Below are 22,761 nucleotides of genomic sequence, written 5' to 3'. Positions count from 1 at the left end.
CAGCACCTAGGTAATTTCTACGTCTATTGATCTCTGCCTGCAAATTGCTGCACACTATGATGAGGAAAATGTGCATGTTCACACACAGCCACCCCCCGTGCACGTGGAGGAACAAAAATGTATGGGTTTGCATGCATAGGAGATGATGGCCATGCACAAGCCAGAGTGAATATTAATACGCACACACCCCCCCAAACACACGTCTGGAAAGTTATAATGCCATGTTTTCTCAGAATATATTTGAGCAGGATAGATGTATCTGTCGTCGTGAAAAAAACATACACATAGTTAAAGCATGACAATGCTGAACGTGTTAAAATATAAAAAGATTGCTGGATTTTTAGGATTTCATCTACCAAAATTCAAATTTAGCTTATTTTATTTACTGTGTCTGGGAGGCACAGTCAGATGCTGTTTTCTTTTTTAGCACTAATGTCACTACATCAACTTCTCTGCCACACCATGGAGTTACTTCTAATTCATTTTTAATGTAAAACTGCCCAGAAAAATAATAATTAAAAAAATAGTCTTAGCTTATTAAGTCCTTTGCTCTTTATATGTACCTAAATATGTCATTAACACAAATATTCACACATACACACAACACTTATACAAATAAATGCATACAGATATAGATAGAGCTTCTGGAATACCCCTCAGCGCAGACTCCTACATAATCATATTCAGTTGCTATGACATCATTGCAGTTCCCAGTACCCCATATTTTTTTAAGGAAAGTAAACATCATTTTAAAGAGAATCTAGCTAGCTAGCTACAGCTGTATGTAATTTAAGGGAAGTGCCTTTTAGGGTTAAGCAACTATCAGTATTAGTCCTGGTTCTACAGTCTAGAAGAGGGAAATAATTACATGATAATGACATTCAGACAAGATGCTAAACTGGGAAAAGTTGCAAACACCAGCTCACACAGAAGTACACCAAAGGATTAAATAATGAAAATCAGATTCAGCTTCAGAAAATGAATGCAAAGAAAAAGGAGGCAAACTACACAATTATAAAAGATGACAGATAAGAAGTGGAATGGCAGAAAGCAACGGGCATCAAGTTCTAGAGAGCACTGTGATGACCTACATCACTGCTGGCAACACCATGCCAAGACACCGAAGAGCAGTGCAATGGCATTTTGGAACAAGGCTATGGGACTTTAGAACCTCTGCCCCAGCCCGAGGAGTTACTGGGGGGCTTATCTCCATGATGAAGTTAGAGCATCATGAGCTTGTAGGCACTTGCTGATCCATGCGACTGGTACTGATGGTCTTGTGAGATGGAACTTCTCTAGTCGCCATCTGCAAGCATCATGCTGGACTCCCTTTGGTGACAATGAAGAGAAGTGGGAACTTTGAGGGTGTGATTCAGATTATCCTAAAGCAGGAGCCTAAACTAGGTCAGACAAATCACGCTTCAGATGGTTTAGAAGTTTGTTTTCTTCCCACTGACAAGGTCTTTTTAGGAAACCTCACTGTTGTAGGAAGCCCTGTCGAGGAAAGCCGTCCCAGCCCCCACCTTTCTCAGACACCCACCCAGAGGGGGAGCAGGCTGGCAGCAGAAGGGCTATGTTGGTGTACGCAGCCAGAGTCAACCTTCCTATGCACACCCAAGGCAGTTGCTCACCACTGTAAGTCAAAGTCAAAGGCAGAGCCTCTTCTCTTCATCCCCAGCCCCACGGGCACTCTGTGCTCTAGATTTTGCAAACCATTTTTGCCATGTAGACAAAAAGCCCTTAATAGGTTCCCCATGCATGTAGAATTAGAGGTGAGTGGCCAGTCCACTGCAAGTCTGAGTTTCCTCTGAATTAATCTTCTTATGTAGAAGAGCCATAAGCTGAGACCCAAATTTTCAGGGCATGTCAGTTCCTAACACTTCTTTCTTTCAAATCAGGACCCTTTAAGTATATTTAAAAGTTGGCCTTTAAATTCTTTAGCCAATGACATGGTTCTGAAAGTCATATCCCAGCATCCCTTGCCCTGCTGTTTTTGCTGTCATCACTTCAACCTGTAAGGTAAGTTATGTGGTAACACAGAAGGAAAAAAGGACAAGTCCACAATAAAGAAAAGGCCAAAGGGAATGAGTGGAATTAAAGGCACAAACTTCAGCCAGGTTATTACTGAACATCAGAAGAAAAACTCAAGAGAAGCAGAGGAGGTGAATCTCCATTTCTTGAAGTCACCAAGTCAAGATGGGATGCTTTCATCCAAATGACACTTTTGTCTCTCCACTGCACTGCCAACACTGGCTCGCTCAGCACTCCTTCAGAGTTTCTGGATAACACTGCATCACGCAGTGTAGACATGCCCTGAAAGGCGCCTTTGACCTTGGCTTTTGAATCTACACAAATAAAAGGAAGAGCAGTTCCAAAGAATAACATGAATGGGGGACTAAGGAAAGGGGCTAGAAGGAGGGCATGAACAATGACCATAGATTTTAAAAGCTTCATCTGTGAGACATAACTAAATGACAGCTAAGGAGGTAGGGAAGTGTGATACTTTCAAAAGCCATAAGCCTCAAGAAGGGAAAGGAATCATTTGGAGTGATGTGACCCACTGTTTGGTGTATGCTGCACGTGAAGGAACTGTGAAGGAAGGTATGGTTCATGTAAAGTAATTATTAAGATGACTTCTTTAATTCAAAGCTGTGTCTTTGATTTAAAAGAGTCTAGATAATTTCAAAGTAACAAGACACATTGGTGGTTGTTACAACATAGACTGAGAAAGACAAACCAGTGCTTTTTCCCTGTTCAGTTCTGCTGCATGGTTTAACAGTGCCTGCAGTTACCCCAGCAGCTCAAGGCCTGTACTGGTTCAAAGAAAATGCACCCTCAGTTCAGCTGCTAGTTTAGGTTCAATAGTAACAGCTTAGATTCTGTTTCAGTTTGAAGATGCACCTAGTCTCAACTTGCTTCTGGGATTGCAATCAGGCTGATTCCCTGGCCAGATGAAGTTAAATAAAACCGAGAAGAAGGAAATGAAGCTTGCCCATCAGAGCTGTCCCAGTGGTAAGCACACTAAACTGAAGAGGCGTCTCTTTGAGAGAAGTACTGGGAAAGTCCCGTTACTAGGGATATTTAAAGCTTCAGTAAAAACAGCACTGAAGTGAGCGACTTGCTTTCATTTGGAGATAGACTGGGTTTTCTCTTTATTCGTATGTTCTGCATATAGTGGTAGCCTTGCCTTTTGTTAGCCAACTTTCATGCAGAAGGGAAAAAAGCCAATTTTATAAAGATTTTTTAGGCTCCTCATTTAAATCGGCATTTCTGAAAATCCCACTGTTGGCCCACTTGCATTTTTAGTCTTCTCAGTAGCTTTTCAGCTCTGGTGTCATTTGGCCTCACTTTCAGTCATCTATGGCTTAATGACACAAAATAGTGCAGTGCGACACTGTGACCAAACTCCTTTTCTAAATGATTTAGACATAGTCATGAATCTCCTCAGGGAGTACCCATTTTTCAGTATAAGGATCACTTATGTCATTTTACCTTGGATTTCAGTTAATCCTGAACTATTAATAATAGAAAAGGAAAGTGTAGTCTGTTTTGACCTAAGATTGTCCACATACCACAGGCTGAAATAACTGGCTTCAAACCCATGATTTTCAAAAGCCACAACGCCACTTACTCTTGCAGAGAAGGCTTCAGAAAATATCAATTCAAGAATGCTCTAATTCATTCAGTGCCTTTAATGACTGCTTGGTTGCTCATCCTCCACAACACTGAGCACACGTCACATTAGCACCTGTTGCCCCTGTGCTAGTCAGAGAGATATGCACAGGTGCTCTGCATTTATTCCCTGTGATTTCCATTTTTCTTCTTGTGCCTGCACAGCTGGGCTCACAGCACCGAGGACACCTGACTTTACAATAGGAAACATAATAAGAAATAGCCTCTATCGTTTTCATGGTTCTTAGAAAAAAATGTGTGTTCAGTAAATTGTGTGGCATTTACAAACTGGAATATCTGAGTTGGAGCAAGGGTAGAAAGATTTTTTAACATGCATAAAGAATGGTCTGTTCAACCCCCAGGTCAATATTAATTATTATTGAGCTTCAGAATCATCAAAAATGCAAACACAACTGTTAAATTCCAGCACAGCTTAGTGCTGAAGACCATAACTCTTCAATAAAATGAAATCCCATCTGCTTGTCTGTCAAAAAGAAAAATGTCATCACAGAACACAGTCAGCTATTACTCTCAGTGTAGCTTTAGTGTGTTATGGGGGAATGTGATACTTTACAAACCAAATCAAATATGAGAGAGGATGACCCAGGAAGCCCTTTCCTGTTTCTCCAGGGACCCTTCGATATGTGCTGTTGGGTATACACAACAGTCCCTTCCAGTGTAGCACAGACTCAGCCAAGCAAGCTTTGAGCAAGAATCAGTGGCAACCAGGAGCTCCGCATGGGCCAGTTTACCCAGCTTCTCAGGCTGACTCTATCATTTACTCCGAGTCCTGCAGTGCCATGACAAGTTAGCATCTAGGCTGGCCACCTTACAGTGCCTCATGGGGGATATCTACGCCTCTCCATCCTGTGTGTGATGGGACTGGGATGGAGACAAACGCTGATGTGAGTCCTACATACTAACTTCAGGGCATGACTGGAGGAGAAGCACCCATCTCAGTACTATTTTACTCTCCTCATGGTTTCTTCACTGTTATACTTCCAGTTCCCTAACACTGCAGTGCTGAATGTGGGAGCTGGACAGTGACACAAGCATGATGACATAACAGTATTGTGGTGTGAGTCACAATTTCTTGAGCCTTCTTTGGACCACCTGGCCCTGCTCCACATCTGCCAGAAACTCCCCTCATTCCAGCCAGGGTAGGGATGATGATCTGGCTGCTCCAGTACTAGGAAGGTGGGTGGGCAGGGACAGGTTCATCCTCCTTCTTTCCTCTCCCATCAGGAAGTATTTCTGTGTCTTACAGATAAGATTGTCAAACTCTCCAAAATTTACTATGAAACATGGTTCATACTTGAGCTTAGCTTTCATACCAGAGAATGAACTTCTTTTTTTCTCTCCAGCAAAACAGCTGAGCTGAGCAGAACCAGTCTGCATGCAGGAAGGTACATGGGGTATCCTGGACCCAGGAAATGGGCAATAGGAAAGAAAAGATGAAGAAGACGTTCCTATGCCCTTACTTGGCACTACAATGTCAGCTATGGGGTAAAGTTTCCAGGGATGAAGAGCACCCAATAGATCATATCTGCCCTAGCTTTCACTCCATCAGGAAAGGGCATTAAGAATTTCTAACTGTGGCTATGCTTCACTGATAGGCATATGGATACCAGGATGCATTGATCATGATCACAGCAGCAGACCCCACAAACCAGAGATATGGCTAAAGGATACAGGAGGGTTTTTTGTATTGAACAAGTTTAAGGTTCCAGAGTGAGTTGACAGAACCCTTTCTCTTATCCTGAGCTGTACATGGGGGAGCTTGAACACCAAAGATCTACCAGGTATTACATGGGCAGGAAAACTGTAAACATCCACCTGCCTCAAGGCTCCAAAAAGCATCTCTTCTTTACTTGGTTTAATTTAGATTTGCCACATGTCCAAAATGCACAGCATAGGGCTTGGACAGACAACAAGTCTGTAGTTTGATCTCACCATAGCCAAAATCCTGTTGCAGTTAAAAGTAGAATCCTGCTAGAAGTGGGAGATGGACGCAGTGATTTTGATGCAATGCAGTAGCAAACCTGTATGAATTGCAGGTAGGGACTGCAACACTCTTACAAGACAAAAAGGATTCTCTTTGGTCTATAAAATCTTCAGTACTGAAGAAAGTCATAGCTAAAATTCCCATAGCTCTGATTATAATGACCTCTCTCCAGCAGCACCAGAGCTGTGCTTTTGTGGGTGTGTGCCTTAAAAAAAGAGTTCTCCTACATTGCCAGTCACACTATGCCCAGTCCGGAGGGCAGGAAACACAGATGGAATTTTATTATTAAGAGTCCAGGACTGTGCAGGCAGCAATCCAAACCTGCTGCCCCATGCATTGCAGTGAAAGGCTCTGTTTTAGCTGAGCTCCATAAGCTACAGAGCTGTGTTTCTGAAGCATGTTTTTCTGAAGGTTTAGAAGGTGCTCCTAACATAATGGTGCATTTTTCTACTCTGTAAATCTGGGGCATTAGCTCCTTTCCCAAGTGAATCTGGTGGTAAGGAGAAACTTTCTGGAGCCTACTCTCTCCAGGCTGTTTTACAGACCTCCTCACTACCTGACAAACTTTATTATACAATACAAGGGGCATATACCCTGCATGCTTGGCACTGTGACATGGTAGACAAGCCAGTCCTATGTCAGGCCTGCTGCACCCCTTTCTTTGCCCTACAACCTGCATGCACAATTCACCCAGCTTCTCCCATCCCCCACGTGCAGTTGCCAACCACAGCTGCCAGTCCCCTCTATCCAGTAGCTGAGGCACAATCTGACATAAGAAGAGGCCAGAGAGAGATTCTTAGCCTGGACAATGCAGAGCAAAGCAGAATGGGAGGTGACAAGTACCTGCAGCCAAGTGCACAGGGAGCTTTATGCCTACTCAGGTAATGCACAGGAGATGCAGTGCTCAGTGGAGGTGGAAAGGTCTCCTTCAGCTCAAGGGAGAAAGGAGGAAAAAGACATTAGTTTACTGCCTATGTCAGGGAAGGCAAGTATGCTGATCTTGATCATCTTCTCATAGGTGTTCATCTCAGTGGTGTCAAGTTAAAATTTATTTAAATATTGTATGACATTAAATATGAAGGGTAATTCTTCCTTGTTACCCTAATTTATTCAGCCAGAGATTAAAAAAAATAAGTTCATTCTCTGTTTGTTATGAAAGCTAAGCTCAAGTATGAACAATGTTCCATAGTAAATGATGGAGAGTTTGACAATCTTACCTGTATCATATGATCATATATTGAAAGGTTGCATTGTTAAGAACAGATACAAGGGAATACAATTTCAGCTGCTTCAGAAACTGTAATTCTGAGCTTCCTCATTTTAGAGTTCTTTTTAAGTCAGGGATCTGTGTTTTCTCAGCATAGCTTTTTGCACGCTATTTCCCTGGGTACTTTTTTAAATGGAAAGAAGCTTTATAATTTTAGAGAAGCAAACTACACAGGTTCAGCTTTCTCAAAGTTAGTCACAGAATAAAGGTAAGACTGGCATAGCCCTTCTGTTCAAGAAGAGTCCTGAGTTCTGCCTAAAACTTTAAATGTCATTAATCTTTCTTAAGGATAAAAGGTTAAGAAAAAATAAATAAATCAGTGAAAACAAAAAAAAAAACAACAAAACTAAAACCCTGAGTCCTCAGGCAACACCAAGCACAAAGAGGTAACAATTCTACATTGTCAGGTAATCTCCATATTACACGATACATGCCAGAACCCCCTGCTTAGCTGCAAGCCACTAACATTGAACAGAGAGCAGCATGGTCATTTTCATTCTTGTGTTAAGCTGAATAGTTACCAAGCCATGGCTTGAGACACTGTGATGCCCTCAAGGTCTCCCAGCATTTCCTGCAACCACTGGGAATTAATAGCCTAAAACTGAACCCAACAGGGAGAGGAAAGTTACTGAAACACATTGCTCATTTAGTATTGTTGCTTGGAAGCTAGTGAAGGTTATTAATTCTTAGATCTTTTGTGAATATTGCCGCCTTTGTATGTTCAGTCATCCAAGAAGTCAAAATGGTCTCCCAAGGGATATTGAGCTACTGGCTGACTTAATTTTGATCATACTGTGCCCACTAAAAATGGGATTGTGCTGCCTCTGCCTTTTTGTCTCATCAAACTCCCACAGTCTCTTATTGGGTCTTCTTCACAGACAGTCCAACCTCACGGGCTCGTAATTTGTCTAATAATTTCCCGGGACATCTATGAGTCCTGTCTATGTAGATACACTGGCCTAATATCACAGGAAAATTAGAGGATGGCTTTATACTTTGAAAATTTAAGTCATGCTCAGCATTAGAGTAGAGCTCTATCACTGCATACACACACACAAAAATAAGGAAGCATTTGGTTTACCTTCATTGATCTTAAAACTGATCTTAAATCCTATCTTTCCTGTCACTTCCCCTAGCTTCCTATTGTGCAAGCCTTTCTCTCTGTCTTGTTACAGTAAGGTCACCTACACATCAAAGTTGTTTGTGCTGGTCATGTAATTTCATCTAATTGGGAATTTCGCAGTAGTTTTTACAAAGGCATTATTATAAGGCATAAGAGATGGTAAATCTTTCTGCCCTCTCATGCAATGTTATTAAGTGGAACAGAAATTCTACTCTGTAGTCATACTCAGCTTTTTGAACCACAAAAGCAAAATTGCACTAGCCTCATAACTTAAACGAGGATTTAAAATTCCTTCATTATATCCAGTGCAATCATGTGTGTTTATAAAATGTATCCAAGCATTCTAATAATAAACTCATATTCTATTTATTTATTTTTAACTGGTAAATTATTTCGGTGTGAATTCTTATTCTCTCTTCCTGGAGTTTAAATCTATAGAAGGATCAAAGACAGGACTCTTAGACTGTCAAGAAGGTTCCTTGCTAAACATTAATTCACAAGACTTTTTCAAATTTGGATGCAGAACCACTTCCCCTCGGTTTTTCAGATTCCTCTACAACATCCTGTTGAACCCAATCCACTTACACTATGGTTGACTTTCAGCACATTTCTTTCTTTCCTGCATCACCCAGTCAGGGACTTAACAGGATCTGCTGCTTTGTTCTGGCCTGTGTTCAATTGCTCTTAAGTAAAGCTTAAAGTAAAGCAACAACACCTCCTGAAACAAATGGATGCATTCATAGGCTTTAGGAAACAATTTTTAACAGGGAGAGGTATAAAGCTGAGCACAAAGAACCCTTTTTTGATGTGTATACATTTATGCACTGGCAACAGCAATATTCATTTTCATAAGGCTCAACCTAGAGTTCATATTATTTAAAAGCTTCACACATTTGCTGAAGTGTTTAGAAAGCACTCACTCCTTTCTTTTGTGATTTCAAATAGTCTCATATCTGTTTTTCAATGCACTGAGATACCTGCTGCTCTTAACATGCTTTGGGACCTTGATAATTTTACTCCAGTTTCCTAATTACCATGTTCCTAAATAAGAAGACAAATATTCATCCATTTTTCTTTCCATTTTTCAAAGTCCCTTTGAAATACATCATAGTTCATCTTTATTATTAGTCACTGCTGAACATATCCATGGTTAAGGTAATTAACATCACTGTATGTGATGACACTTTTTGAAGTGTCTCAAATCTCATCTTTTTGAAGTCACATGAAACAAAATTCCTTCTTATTCTGACAACTTGGAACACAGTATCCCCAAATCTACCCCATGTTCTTAAAATTTCCTTTCTACTGTACTTGCTGTAAACTCCCCCTAATACAGCCACCTCCTTAAATTTACATGGCTCCCTAATTTGACTCCTGTAGCCCCTAATAACTTTTTCTGACCTAGCCATAAGTGAAGAAAGGGAAATTCCCATGGTTCCTTCAGAGCTAAGTGTCTGATAATTAGTTAGATAGACACTCTCTACCTCAGAAAGTATCAGAATGGCAACCTGTTAGAGGTTGGAAGACTGTCTGGGGGATACATATTTGCTGTTTCTATTATTGCTGCTCCCCACCCCTGGTTTTGGCTCCTGAATAAAAAGCAGGGACTAGATGCACCTTCGGTCTACCCAAGGATGGCCATTCTCAAGCTGGCAGACTGAGTGATGCCCAAGTTTCCCTGCCTTTACTTCACTCATTTGAATCTTTCTCTGTCCTCTACCCAGAGACAATGTTTGTGAAACTTCTGGAAACTGAATTATCTCTGTAGCTTCCACCTCTTTGTCAGATATGGGTAGGCTGAGATAGTGAATTGAAGTCTCCTCATGACAAGGACGGACCAACGTTCTGAAACAGCACAGCCACCAGTATATTGGGTAGGTTTCTTTCCTAATATAGTGTACTTTTAATATAACTTGCTCCGCAGATAGGTTTCCAAATCCATAAATACAGCATTTCAGACCCATCAGAAGCTACTCCTTCAGCAGCTGGCTGTAAGCCTATTTCTTCTGCAATTTCTGGACTTCCCAACTGTTGTTGGTCAGCAATATTTAACCAAATGCTGGAGTGTAGGGCTCATTTACCCAATGGCCTGTGTTATGCCTGTGGCGCAGAAGAACTTCTTTGAGCTGCAGCAGTGTTAGGGCTAACAACACTCTTCAGGCTTTCCTACCTGGCAGGAAGCAATTGAACAGCCATGCAAGTAAATTACAGGCTTATCATTCCTCATTAAGGCATCAGCACAGTCATTCAGCAGAATCTCCATTTGACTACAGCAAGACTATAGTAAAGTAATGGCTTGAACTGTACTGTAACTATATTTGTGCTTCCTGCTCAGTAACTTTGCTGCATGGTTATTCAACAGGTGCCCTTTGAATCAGAAGCATGTGGCACAGAGATGACTGGAAGATAAGGCAGAAGAAAAGAGCAGCCTAGATAGCAGTTGTGTAATGCTTATTATAAAGGGCAGCTAACTGATTCATCAGTGCCCTCCCCAGCAAGCCATGCCATATAAATGTTTTGAAATTAGCCTTGTGGAATAAGAAGGATTAGTTGGCAATAGTGTGCATGCTTGAAGGGTGAATATGTAATGTCTTCTCTCCCTAAAGAAAGATAGTTTTTTCCCCCTCCAACTGCATGGTGCATGGTTTCAACTCAATTTATGATGTGTGCCCCAAGGCCATTTTTGCAGCCAATTCTAATTTAAGAGAATTAGCAGGATTTTCCTTCTCTAGCATTGGACTGTTATTCTGGCTCTGACTCTCACCCAACGCTGAAAGAAGAAGGCAAAAGAAATAATATTATAACCCAGCAAGATAAGATACAGCAATAGGAAGTGATAGGAACCAGGGTTCCTATCTCCTTTTGTAGGTCTTGCAAGGAAAAACAGCAAATCTGCCAAGCTACAGATTGCTGTGTTAGCATGCAGTGAGGTTGAAAGAGCATATGGCAGAAAAGGCTGCCTGGCTGCAGTGCACCTATTGCCAGCCCCGTCATTCAGGGCTGGGGAGACAAGATAAAGGTTTATTCTAGTGCCCTGACAGCTGACAGGAACTTGTCATATTGCAGAAGCTGCTGAATCTCAGTCTGGGGAAGGAGGGGAAAGGAAATCAACGGCGACTGCATACTCAGTGCGTGCTTGTCGAATCTCCTGGGGGCTAGAGATGGGGTGAGGTCTCTTGTATTCCATGCATACAGCACCTAGCACAAAGGGGTGCTCACACAGCAGGTGAAGGTGACAGAGGAATCTGGACTGAACTTTATTTCATGTTGTACCCACTTTTCAAATGAGATGGGGAAAGCTATTGCTGCTGGGTATGAGGAAAGCTGCCCTAGGATTTGCCTGTGACTTCCCCAAATGGAGAAGAATCTGAAGAGGCAGGATCTTTGTTGCAGTGTTCCTAGTAAGTGTAGGGTTCATTCCCACAGGTCCAGAGATGCGAGATGGGAAAGAGGAAGAAAGGGTTTTTTCTTTAGGTAAAATTTTGTCTCTTCCTGCAAATCAGAAACAATTCCTGATTTGGAAACACAAACACTGCAATGTTTTAATTAAAGGTTTCTGCAGAGAGCGGAGAAGTTCTGTTTCTGCAACTAGGAAAAAAAACAAAACAAAAAAAAAACAAAACAAAACAAAAAAAATTTCAGCCTATTGAATAGCTTTGCCTAAGTTTTTGAGCTCATCTTCCTCTCTATTTCGTTTTAGTCACAGGATTTTAGACACAGTTCCTCTACTGAGTCTTCCAACAACACCTTCCCTTACTTTTACTCTTGATTCCAGGTAATTCATCACATAATAGATTTTAAGCTGTGTCATTTCCACTCCCAGTAAACATGCAGCCTTTTTTCCCATCAAACTTCATAGAAGTGTCTCTTGTACAGTGTTCTGCATCTTATCAAATAACACCTATGAGCTGCTAGGTCCTTGAGGCAGGAGGTATCCTTTAGACAGCATTAGATACAACACTGAGCATACTGACGGAGCTAGACAGATGTATCAGCTCCTTTCATCTGTTAATACAAGTGCAAATAAAAAGAAAAACCTGACCTGGAACTTGGTGGCAGTCAGGAATAAACTCTGGATTCAGATCCAACAAGGAAGGCATTTGAGTCAGTGCCTGCCTTAGAACATAATGTCTCTAAAAACAGCACCTGGATTTACTCCTTCTCATTGATAGAATGTGCCAATGACACATCTTCTTAATGTGCTTTTGGTGTCTGATTGTTCCTCATGTTTCCTCTGGCTTCACACAATAAAACACCTTTTGAACAAGCGCCTTTTTATCTTGGAAGCTGAATGAACTTGGTCTGTGCCTGCATCGCTGAAGAAGTGTAGGAAAGAAGGCAAAAGAAATCTGCCAGCATGGCTGGGAGAGCTTATCTTGCCTTGGCTGGGTTCTCTTTGGTTCCCCTCTCCAGCTTCTTTCCATCAATCGCTGTACTAATTTATCCCCAAGGGTGCTGATCCCAGAACAATATGCTGCAAAGATGATTACAGTCTAAGAAAGAAAAGAAAACCCTGTCACCATGGATGTTATGGGTTTCAGCTTTTCACATTTAATCCTTTAATTGGTCTTCCTGGCAAGAAAAATTTGATACTTGGCTTTATTGCTGCATGGATGAGCCCTATTGCAAATCCCATTGGGATGAAGTTACAGTCATTTGGCAGAAAGGAGATCCTTAGCAACCTCTCAAAAGCCTGCCCAGAGGGTTCCTTGTTGACATCACAGTTTCTGTGTGATGTCATAAAGCCTCCTAGGAAACAAAAAAGCAGTAGGATCTCTGGATATTTGATGAGACTGTGGGTAGCCCTTGTTCGGCTACTGTTATGTTTCAAGAGCCAAGTCAAAGGCAGGTTCTGGTCTTGGCTTGTAGCCAGAACATCGAGGAATGCAAAATACAGAATAACAAGGTTATTACCATTAATTACCACTAATTACCATTAGTGAATGGTAATTATTCTCTAAGAGAAGGAGGAAGACTTAAGTCATTGCAATGAGTGCCCCTCCAAGATAGAAGTGTGCTTTCTCCTAAGTTAAGAAGATATTTGGCCCCCAAAACCCTCCTCAAGTCTGTCAATTTGTGCTGATGTAAGTAATGAGTTGTCTGGATCTTATGACCATCATCATGGTGCATGTGCAATGAAAAGAGCAGATTAACACCTAGGAAGCTAAAAATAAAAGTGTTACCTCCAAGGTTGGGCCTATTGTGGTTATTGCATGGGGTAGGGTAGGATTGGTAGAGCTGTGCGTCCATGGTGGATGTCACCATGGCACACCCACGCTAACATCTCCACGGAGACACAGCACATTTCTAGCTCCTGCATCACCAACTTGTTGCCAAGGAAACAAGAAGATGCAAAAAATAAAAAAAAGAAAAAGAAAAAAAAAATTTCTCAATGACATTCAATTTTGAGACAGTCAAGAAACCCCTGAAAAGGATTTTTAAAGTGCCTGAGAAGGAAATGGAAATTGGGCTTCTAATTAAAGATTCTCAACCAACTCCTTTTTATTCTCCAGTTATTCTGTCTGCTCACGTCACTGTCTTCCTGCCATTCTCTGTCTGCAGAAGTACGAATGCCAGACATCAGTGAAAAGAGAATCAGAAAGAGCTTTCCTGGAGTGAAGCAGAGGAGGGAGGGAGAGTGGGGGAGAAGGTTACTCGGTACGAGTAACAGTGGAGATTCCATAACTCAGAGAAAGGCAGTGGACAGAAGCTGCAGGAAGGGAAACATGTGGAAGAAAGGCAGAATGGAGATGAAGATTTCTGTGAGCAGGGGATATGTGCAGCTGGCAGGTGTGGGTGTACACATATGTGTATGTGTATTTTTATATATGCAGCTGAGAAGACCTGTGTATACAAAGATACATCTAAATACACACTGGACAGTAAAAAACCTGAGCTGTGCACCCCCCAAAAATAATTATGTTTACTTAGAAATCAAACAATTAGAAAAAGAAAAACCTGTGGTTTTTTTAAATTTTGCTTCTTTTGATTCGTGACAAGCTTTCTCCTCAACCAGAAAAGCCAGATTTACAACCTTTTTTTAAATGACAGCCAGCATTTTCATGCAACCACCTGACTCTGAGCTGTGGCTTTGCTGAAAAGCAGCAAATATAAAGAGAATCACAAGAAGGTGCTGAGAATTGGCAAGCCTGGCAGGACACAAAAACACCAGAGCACACAAGAGAGCCAGCAGGTGCACCTGCTACAAACTGCATGAGTGAGTACTCATGAGGGGATGATCTGTTGGGTGTTTCTGTGCAGACACCATCACCAACACAAGGTGTACAGCATTTGTGAAAGCACAGCAAAGACAGATTCCACGAGCTCTGAAACCAGCATGGTCCAGAATTAGACACACTAGCTATCTTGGGGAACAAGCATAGGGAAGATTAACTGTTTGAGTAAATGTCTGCCTATCATCTAACTTGAGCATGTGAGACAGGGACATATCATATGGCAGCACAAAGTAGCACAGATGTTCAATGGCAATCCTGCATGGCTAGAGGTGTGGCTTGCATTTGGGTTAGTGGTGAAACAGATGAAAGAGCTCTGTCTTCACTTTCTTCTCTTCAGTATTCACAGTCACACCCTTCTTCACACCTGTGAGCTTGTCATCAAGCTTGCAGCCAGAGGTGAGAAGGCTGTAGGCCACAAAAGGCAAACTTAAAGACAGAAGCTAACTCTTGCTGAATTGCAATGAGGGCCTTGCAGAAGGACACTGAGGGATCCTCATTAATACCAAAGGAGTTCATCCAGGCTGAATACCCATGGAATGATGCATTTATGATTGTTGATAGTAAAGGCTGCCAGTAGTAAGGTTTGGACTTCATCCCAGGTAGAGAAGACCCAGTGCTGGCCAAACAAGAATATCCTTTTGTGCCCCCTACCATCTTCTCCCTACCCTTTGCACATGCCTTTGCAGGACTGACAAGTCTCTACCCACTTTTAGGCAGATTTTCATCCCCTTGCTAGAAGCAGGTGTGAAAGAGGATGCCAAGTGCTTCTCTCCAAACCTCTGTGGTGACAGTCCTGGCAGTCCAACAGCTTTTCCTAAGGTTGTTATGACACGGAAGTGGTGGGCATATGAATCACAGTTGTGGAGAACACCAGCCTACATACAGATGCTGCGTTCGTTTTAGCAGAAGCAAGTCCTGGCCATCCAGTTCAGCACTGCTTACTGCACAAGTTCTTTGGATTATCCAGTTGACTCAGTGACTGTAAGCAGGAGAGGACAGGGAGACCTCTCACATGTATATAGCAATATGAAACCACAGCAACATGAGCAGCCTAAACCACCTAAACGATGAAGCTAAGGTCAGATTAAAGCATTTTAAGCAGTTGTCAGTGGTTCATTTCAACTTTCTTCCTGAGTAAGGTAAGAATAGCTAGAGCAACTAAATGGCAAAGCATGGAAAGTGGCCTCTGCTTTGCATGTCCCAGTGGCAAGCTGCCTTGTAGACTCAGCCCTTGTCCATGGAAGCAGAATGCAGTGTGGCACATCCAAAGGGGGCATCTCCCCCGAGTAGAGCTGTAAAGACAGGAGGTGTCTGGTGCTGAGAGCTAAATATGGGGAAGCAGAGGCATTGCTGTCAATATGCAGGGGAGTCTGAGTCAGGGAGGAGACAGCAGAAGTCTTTTTTCTCTCTTCAGCACATAAAAAGGAGTATCATCGTTCTCCATCGTATGGCTCAGTTCTGCTTTTTCACTAGCATATCCAAAACACTACGTTTTCTCAACACAGATAAAAACACCATTCAGAAGACTACTTGCTGAATAAAAAAAGAGTGCTTTTAGCAGGCAGTTCAGATTAACAAATTACTCGTGAAAAAGGATATAATGCATCCTTTTAAAAAATGCATGTTTATATCACAACTTCCAAATTCTGAATCACCAGTAGATGTTCATGTTTCCTGGAGGGAAGGATATTTTTTTTAGTAACTTACTGTTTCAAATGAATTTAGCGTGAAATCCCCAACAAGTGTCAGTAAAATTTGCTTTGGGCAAAACACAAGATCTGATATTTTTCATTTTTCTGTTTGCTCCAAGTGCTGTTCATCAATGAAATGAACATTTATTTAAATTGACTCTTTTTTTCAGGAGGGAATTTTATTAGTCATATTTCCCTAGATATGGTTTTGCATCTTCAACAAATATTTTAAACACCTAAATGCTTTGAGTGAAAAAGTATAAAAAGCTCCAGAAAATTCCAGAATTTAAAAAAATGTTTCTAAAACTCTTAAAGTGGTTTCTTTTGTAAATAAAATTGAAACAGAGTTTACAAATTGTCTAAAGTACATACAGACACATGCACACATATAAACATACATGCTGTGTTATTTTTGTACTTATATTTTCATTTTGTGAAATAGATATACATTGTGACTTTATCTTTTTCCAAGGACACACAGCATGACCTTCTCTTTAATATACACAGTGTATGCTCTCTCATTCCCATGCACACACACACATGCATACATACTGTAACACATTGCACCCTTAAAATGCACATACACTGTAATCTCACCCTCTAAATGCACACAAATCTTCTCTTTAGCATCAGCACAGCTACACACACATGCACAATGAAATCTTTCCAACACAGAGGCCCTGAAAACACAGTTTTATCTCTCTCTAATACATACTGTCATTCCTTTTTCTAACACAATGTAATCTCTCTCTTATTCACTCTCTTTCATGCACACAGACACACAGACCAACACATACAATGTAATCTTATCTCTCTTAGATTCAACTACAGTATCTACATTATTTTCAAAATTGCATAAACACTTTCTGCCTGACATTTTCATTTGTAGACCCCATCACTCACAACTACACAAACACTTGCAGAGATGTGAGGATTCAGAGGGAAGTCCTTGATGGTGAAAACACCTGTGTGCTTGGGTAAAGAGGTCTTTTCTGGCAAGACTTCATTTTACAAAGGAAGAGACATTATAAGCAATGTTTCCACTTTGGATGCAGTATTAGTTACACAGTGCTTCTTGTTACGATATTACACCACCAACAAATAATAAGAGCCTTAAATAGCTTGATAAAAAAATTGTCTGCTAGATCATAAAAGCAGATTACTTTTGTATCACTGTAATTGTCAAACACTTCATTGATACGTTCCACGTGCTGCAAGTAAATTACTATATGCAGTTACAGCGCTATTTCCTGTGACATGTAATATGCTGTAGGCCCTGAGATTTCAAAAGAGAAAAAGAAAGATGTATAGAGGAGGTTCCACCTCCACTTAAGCTATTATTTCTACAACAAAAGTCTTTGCTTAAATCTCTTCTATTAGCAGGATTGTTCTAATGGGAATATTAGATTAACGTCTGCCTCTGTGAGCTCCTTTACACAATGGAGAGCAGTAACAGTAAGAATTAGAGGATGCAACACAGAACTTCTCTTGTACATCATTGATTCGGAGCCAGGGTATTTGGCTGATAGTTTTGAGGGCACCTCTGCAAAAGTGGGCTTCATATCCTCACTCTGATTTCCACTCTCCAAATTACCTCATAACAGAAATAAATAGTAAAATTAAAATGCACTGGAGATGATCAGTGATATTATGGAGTAGGTAAAAGAGAATTTTTGCAGGGCCACGGATTTTTTCTACCTCCACAGAGTGGGGATTAAAAAAAAAATGCAGAGGAAAAAGTGATTTTAAAAAAAATTTCAGTAAACCAGCTTCATATGTATTGTCTTAGATCTAAATAAGCATCCTTGGCCAAACACAACTACAGTCCCTAACAGGCAGTAACTTATTACAATTGCTGGGAAAATGCTACTTTTAAATTCTAAGGAGGGATTATGCCTAAGAATTTGGGCCAAAGCATCAGTATGACTTTATAAGCATCTCCTTGGAGACATGGGAAAGGGAATACCTTTGTGGAGCCCAAATTAAAAAAAAAAAAAAAAAGAAGATTCACTGAGGGACTCAAAAAGCAAAGGCACTTGTCCTACCACCAGAAGGGACTAAAAGAAAGGTTTTCCTTTTATGGCCTGTTATACTGCTCTGAGGTACCTTACTTTGAGAACACTGTCTGGTTCTCTGTATCAGTACAGGGCTACACAGCTCACAACAGAAAGACTGCTGAGCCAGGACCAACTGGGATCACAAGTAACTGGAGTGATGAATAGGCAAAGAATAGGAGACCCCAAATCCTATCTTAGAAGCATGAAAGTCTGGAGCTGGAAGAACTGCTGTCAGAGGCTAGGAGGGTAGAAATGTGGCTATGACACCTATAGATAGCACAGGTGCATTGTCAGCAGTACTGAATAGGTCACAGAGAACTCCCATGCCCAGCAGTTGGGCTATAATCCCATTGGAAGTCTGAAGCAGTGGTTTCCTGACACTGCCAGTGCAGCCTTCGGCTACCACACAAGTGGTTTTCCACATGTCACTTGGTCAGCAGTGCCACTGTCAGTGCCATCTCCGTCTCAATCAACTCCTGACCTTGCCACTGCTCCTCCAAGCCTGAGCAGAGTCCCCGACATTAAACTTTCTAGGTAAAGCTCAGTATGGACTCCTGCAGCTCTTCCATATTTATCTCTAATGAGATTGACCCACAGATGCCACTCCATTGAGGATTAGGGAGGAAGTCACTAATGAAGCTGACTGAGCCACATGACAAAGCTTAGTCTCTCTCTCTTCCACACTTTCCCTTCTCTGTTCTGACTGCCTAATCAACCTAGTTATCTATCTTTCTGTCACAATAGCAGTTAAGTAGATATTCAATATTTCAGAAATAGAAACAGCAAACATCCTCCTTTCTCCTTTTCCTTCCCAGGCTGTAGGAGGAACTGTTCAATTAGTTTTTTAGGTGGCATGATTTGTTTGCTTGTTGATATGCATACATGTGAGTGGGTGTCTTAACAGATTTGAGGAGCTCAGTGAGGGAGGGCTAGGCTGAAGAGCCAAGCCATGTATTTATTACTGACAGGAGAGAGATGCATGACCTTCCATAACTGATGTGGTATGGACCTCCACAGCATAGCACAGCTCCTGTCAGCATGCTTCTTTTACCTCGGCCCCACCTGCAAATCTGGGCAATCACCATGAAATGAAGAGATTTAGTGGGAGAAGAAAGAGAAAAGAGCAGTGATTATTTCAGACTTGACTACTTTAAGATTGCCTGTCCTGAATAAACAAGATAGCTCCTGCTACTGCCTGAGCATCGAAATATGAGGCAAATGCTGTAGAGGGTCAGTATCTTTTGTTAGGCTATGGACAGAGAGGAAAAGATGTACACAAACTTCTCTCTGGGTTGGAAGCAGCAGTGGAGTGAAACACTGTGCAGACCTTTGCAAAAAATTCAACATTTTCAGTGCTCTGAGATACAACAGGAACAATTTCCTGGACAGTTTACTTTTTTAAAAAAATCATTTTTACAAAACTTCTCTAAAAAACATTTGTGCCATAAAGTACAAATATCCTAAAATATTTTGCTCTCATCAATGACAGATACTCCACTGGCTCCTAACAACCAGTTACTGGAACAGCTTTCATCCTTTAACAGCCCTTCCTTTCTCCATGTACCATATGTTGTGTGTGGATCCTGTAAACAGAGAGAGCCGAAGGCAATACCAAGGGTCTCTTGCCATTTCTTAAGTTATCTACTACTCAAGAGATAAAATAGTATCAAACATGATGTCAGGAGTTTCACATTGAAAGGACATGGCAGAAGAAGATATTTGTGTTGGGGGAAGATATTTCCAGCATTAGATTCTCTGGAAGAGTGTTACTTCTATCCAGATTGCATGGCCATTTGGGGACTACACATACTGCTGGGATGACTGCTTTCAGATTTTAGAGTAAATGGTATGAAAGGGGCAACCTCTATCTAAGGTTGTTCAACTGATTACCAGTCTTTCAGCATTGATTCCCAATAGATTTGTCTGTTACGCTGTTAGTAGGTAAAATCATTGTTCTAAAGCCCTTCCTCAAACATGGGAGCTGGGGCAGAGGGGAGAGGTGAAGGTGAGGTGCTGGGTACTGGAAGACTCCTGCAGTCCTGCAATGCTCACTTTGCAAGAATTTGAAAAAAGCAAGACAACAGAATTGCTGACCCAGCTGGACTCACAGTCTAGGTGACTCTGAGAGAAAAAGAATTCCTCTTCAAAACCAACAGCTGATTTAGAGAGACCTGAACTTCAAAAAGCAAAAGGGAAGAAAACAGGCACTTCAGCTGTAGCATGGCTGCAATGAACCATCCTGAAAAGTCATTATAGTGTCTCAGCACTGGGATGTCAATCATAAGGCACACACTGCACCTCAGTGTGAGATTGGCTTAAGAATCATGCCATTCAGAAAAAACAAACCTTATAATATGGGCCCTTTTTATTTCTTCTCTGGGTTTTGAGTCTTCATTTTTCATCTGGTCCAGTTTCTTAGTAGTGCCTGAACTTTTAAGACTAGAAGCACACTTTTGCAAAAATGAAATCTTTTATTGTCATATATTTTTATGATTTCAGTGTCCAGGGATTTTAAGAAACACCTGTAGTATCACTCAATGCACAGTGGCAACACTGCTGTTCCCAGTAGAGGTCTGTTACAGTCTTTGTCTTAATGCGTTAGGACATTTTCCCTTCCATATGCCATGACCTTTTCTTAAAGCTATGGATTTCTGGAACTGGTGAGCTACTGCTCTGCAACGTGTATGCAACATTAGATCTGAAACTATGTCAAAGTTTCCTCCTACAAGGTAGACCAGAAGCGATAGAAAAGCAACTGAAGTTGCGCCCAGCATTTCAAATATTAGCATTTATGCTAGCACTGGAGGGAATACATCCCAAATTATGCATGCCAGAGAGTCTCTACTAGCCCTTTCTAAGGAGTGTAACGCTCCCTTGGGGAGAAGGCTCCCTCTTTCCCTTTCTTTTTCTCCCCTTGTTCTGCTTCACCAAGAAGAAAGGCAGCATCTTTCACCAAGCAGAGGGAAATCTGCAAATCCCTTGGCAGACTGCAGACAGATTTCTCTGTTTGCTGGCCCTTATGTGACCAACTCACATAGTACAAACAAAGGATGATGCAGACGCTAAAGATGGCAAGATATTACATTGTAAACAAAGGCTCTTACAAGATCCTGATGGCTCCACCACTTAGATCACTGCACACTGAAAGCAAGAGTGAGATCAGAAGTCCTCTGTCCCCAGCCCATTTGGAGTCCCTGGTAAGATGGCTCATGTGTGCATGAGAGCTGTATGGCACATCAAAGCCTTTCCTCTGAGTACCAGCACTGCACACAGACCAAAGAGCTGGGAGAACTTAAAGCTCTGCATTCCTTACAGCATCACCAATATTCACATAGAAATGTGAGCATCACTACCTGCAGCAAAAGCAAAGAATGTTAGACCATGAGGCAGTGGGTCTCTTGAAAAGCACGTCTGCCCAGCTCCCTGCACATTCTCCAGGGCAGGCAGAAAATGAGAAACCAGATGATCAACAGCAAGGTGGAGCAGTGCGTGCAGCCCCCGCTCCCCTTGTCTTCCCCAGGCGGCAAGCAAAGGAGTGCTAGGAAGAAGGCAGGCTGGCTCCCTGATGTGAGAGCCCTGCTCATAAAACTCAATTAGGTGGATTACAGATGAGCTCATTCCCAGCGGTGGGTCACATTCCATTAGAGGCAGGCTGGATGCCAGGCGGACTCAGCGCTGCTCGGATGGCAGCGTGGTCAGCCCCACCACTTACCGTCTCTGCCTCTGATCTCACCACCCCTTGCAGGATTTTCTGCCCCACCACCACATGGCAAGCTCATTGCTCATCCCCGCTCACTCTCCCAGTGAGATTAATCAGGGCCAGTATTGGGTCATGGAGAGAGACAGGGATGGCCAAGCTCTTTGAAATGCTGTGGTCCTGGGCAGCTGTGTGGGAAAGGAAAAGAATAGGGAGAAAGAGTCAAGGGGGGCAAGGGGAAGACGAGCAGAAAGGAAGGTTCTGTGGACCACAATGGCAGAGTTCAGTCTAAGGCAGGGGAGGATGGAAACAGCCAGCTCCATAAACTGGATCAGTGGTATTTTAAGTGAAAGTGAGAGCAATCAAGAGCTCTCAACTCACTAATCCCCAAGGCTTTTTCACAGCTTAGGTATAAGATTACAGCATCGTTTGCTGTATGAATGTACATATACCTACATGCACCGTGCTCAGCACTCATAAGTATGTGTGTGTGCTTGTATAAGGGGAACAAAGAGTGTCTGAGGTAGATTTGTGTGTGGGAATGACTGTGTTTGGAAGAGAAAGTAGGGAGGGAGAAGAGAAGGTGAATGAGCCAGTGAAGGGTGAGCATGTGTGGGCGTGAGGGCAAGACAAAGCTGGATGAATGAGCGTGTGGGTGTGTAATATATGGGCTAGAGTAAGTCAAATGTTATAAGCACCTGCAGGCATTTTGCCAAATTTGAGACCGATTTTGACTTGCTTTGTACATCCCACTTTGCTTTTCACTGTTTGCAAACGTTCCTGGCAGCTTAGCTTAATTCATACAAATAGCAACCAGCCGAGAGCCAGCCAAATATGTTGTGAAATAGGTTGAGAAGATGCAGTTTTTTGTGCAATCCAAGCAGCAGGGGCTTTGTACCATCTGGAACTCGCGTACCAAGTCCCAGGCAGAGGCCTACAAGGGAGATCAATCTAGTTACCTCCCCACCATTTGCCATCCCACGTGAGGAACAAATACTTCAGACCAGTTGCAG

This window comes from Apus apus, chromosome 1 (assembly GCF_020740795.1).
Source record: "Apus apus isolate bApuApu2 chromosome 1, bApuApu2.pri.cur, whole genome shotgun sequence".
Taxonomy (NCBI): Eukaryota; Metazoa; Chordata; class Aves; order Apodiformes; family Apodidae; genus Apus; species Apus apus.
This window is presented reverse-complemented; position numbering follows the sequence as displayed.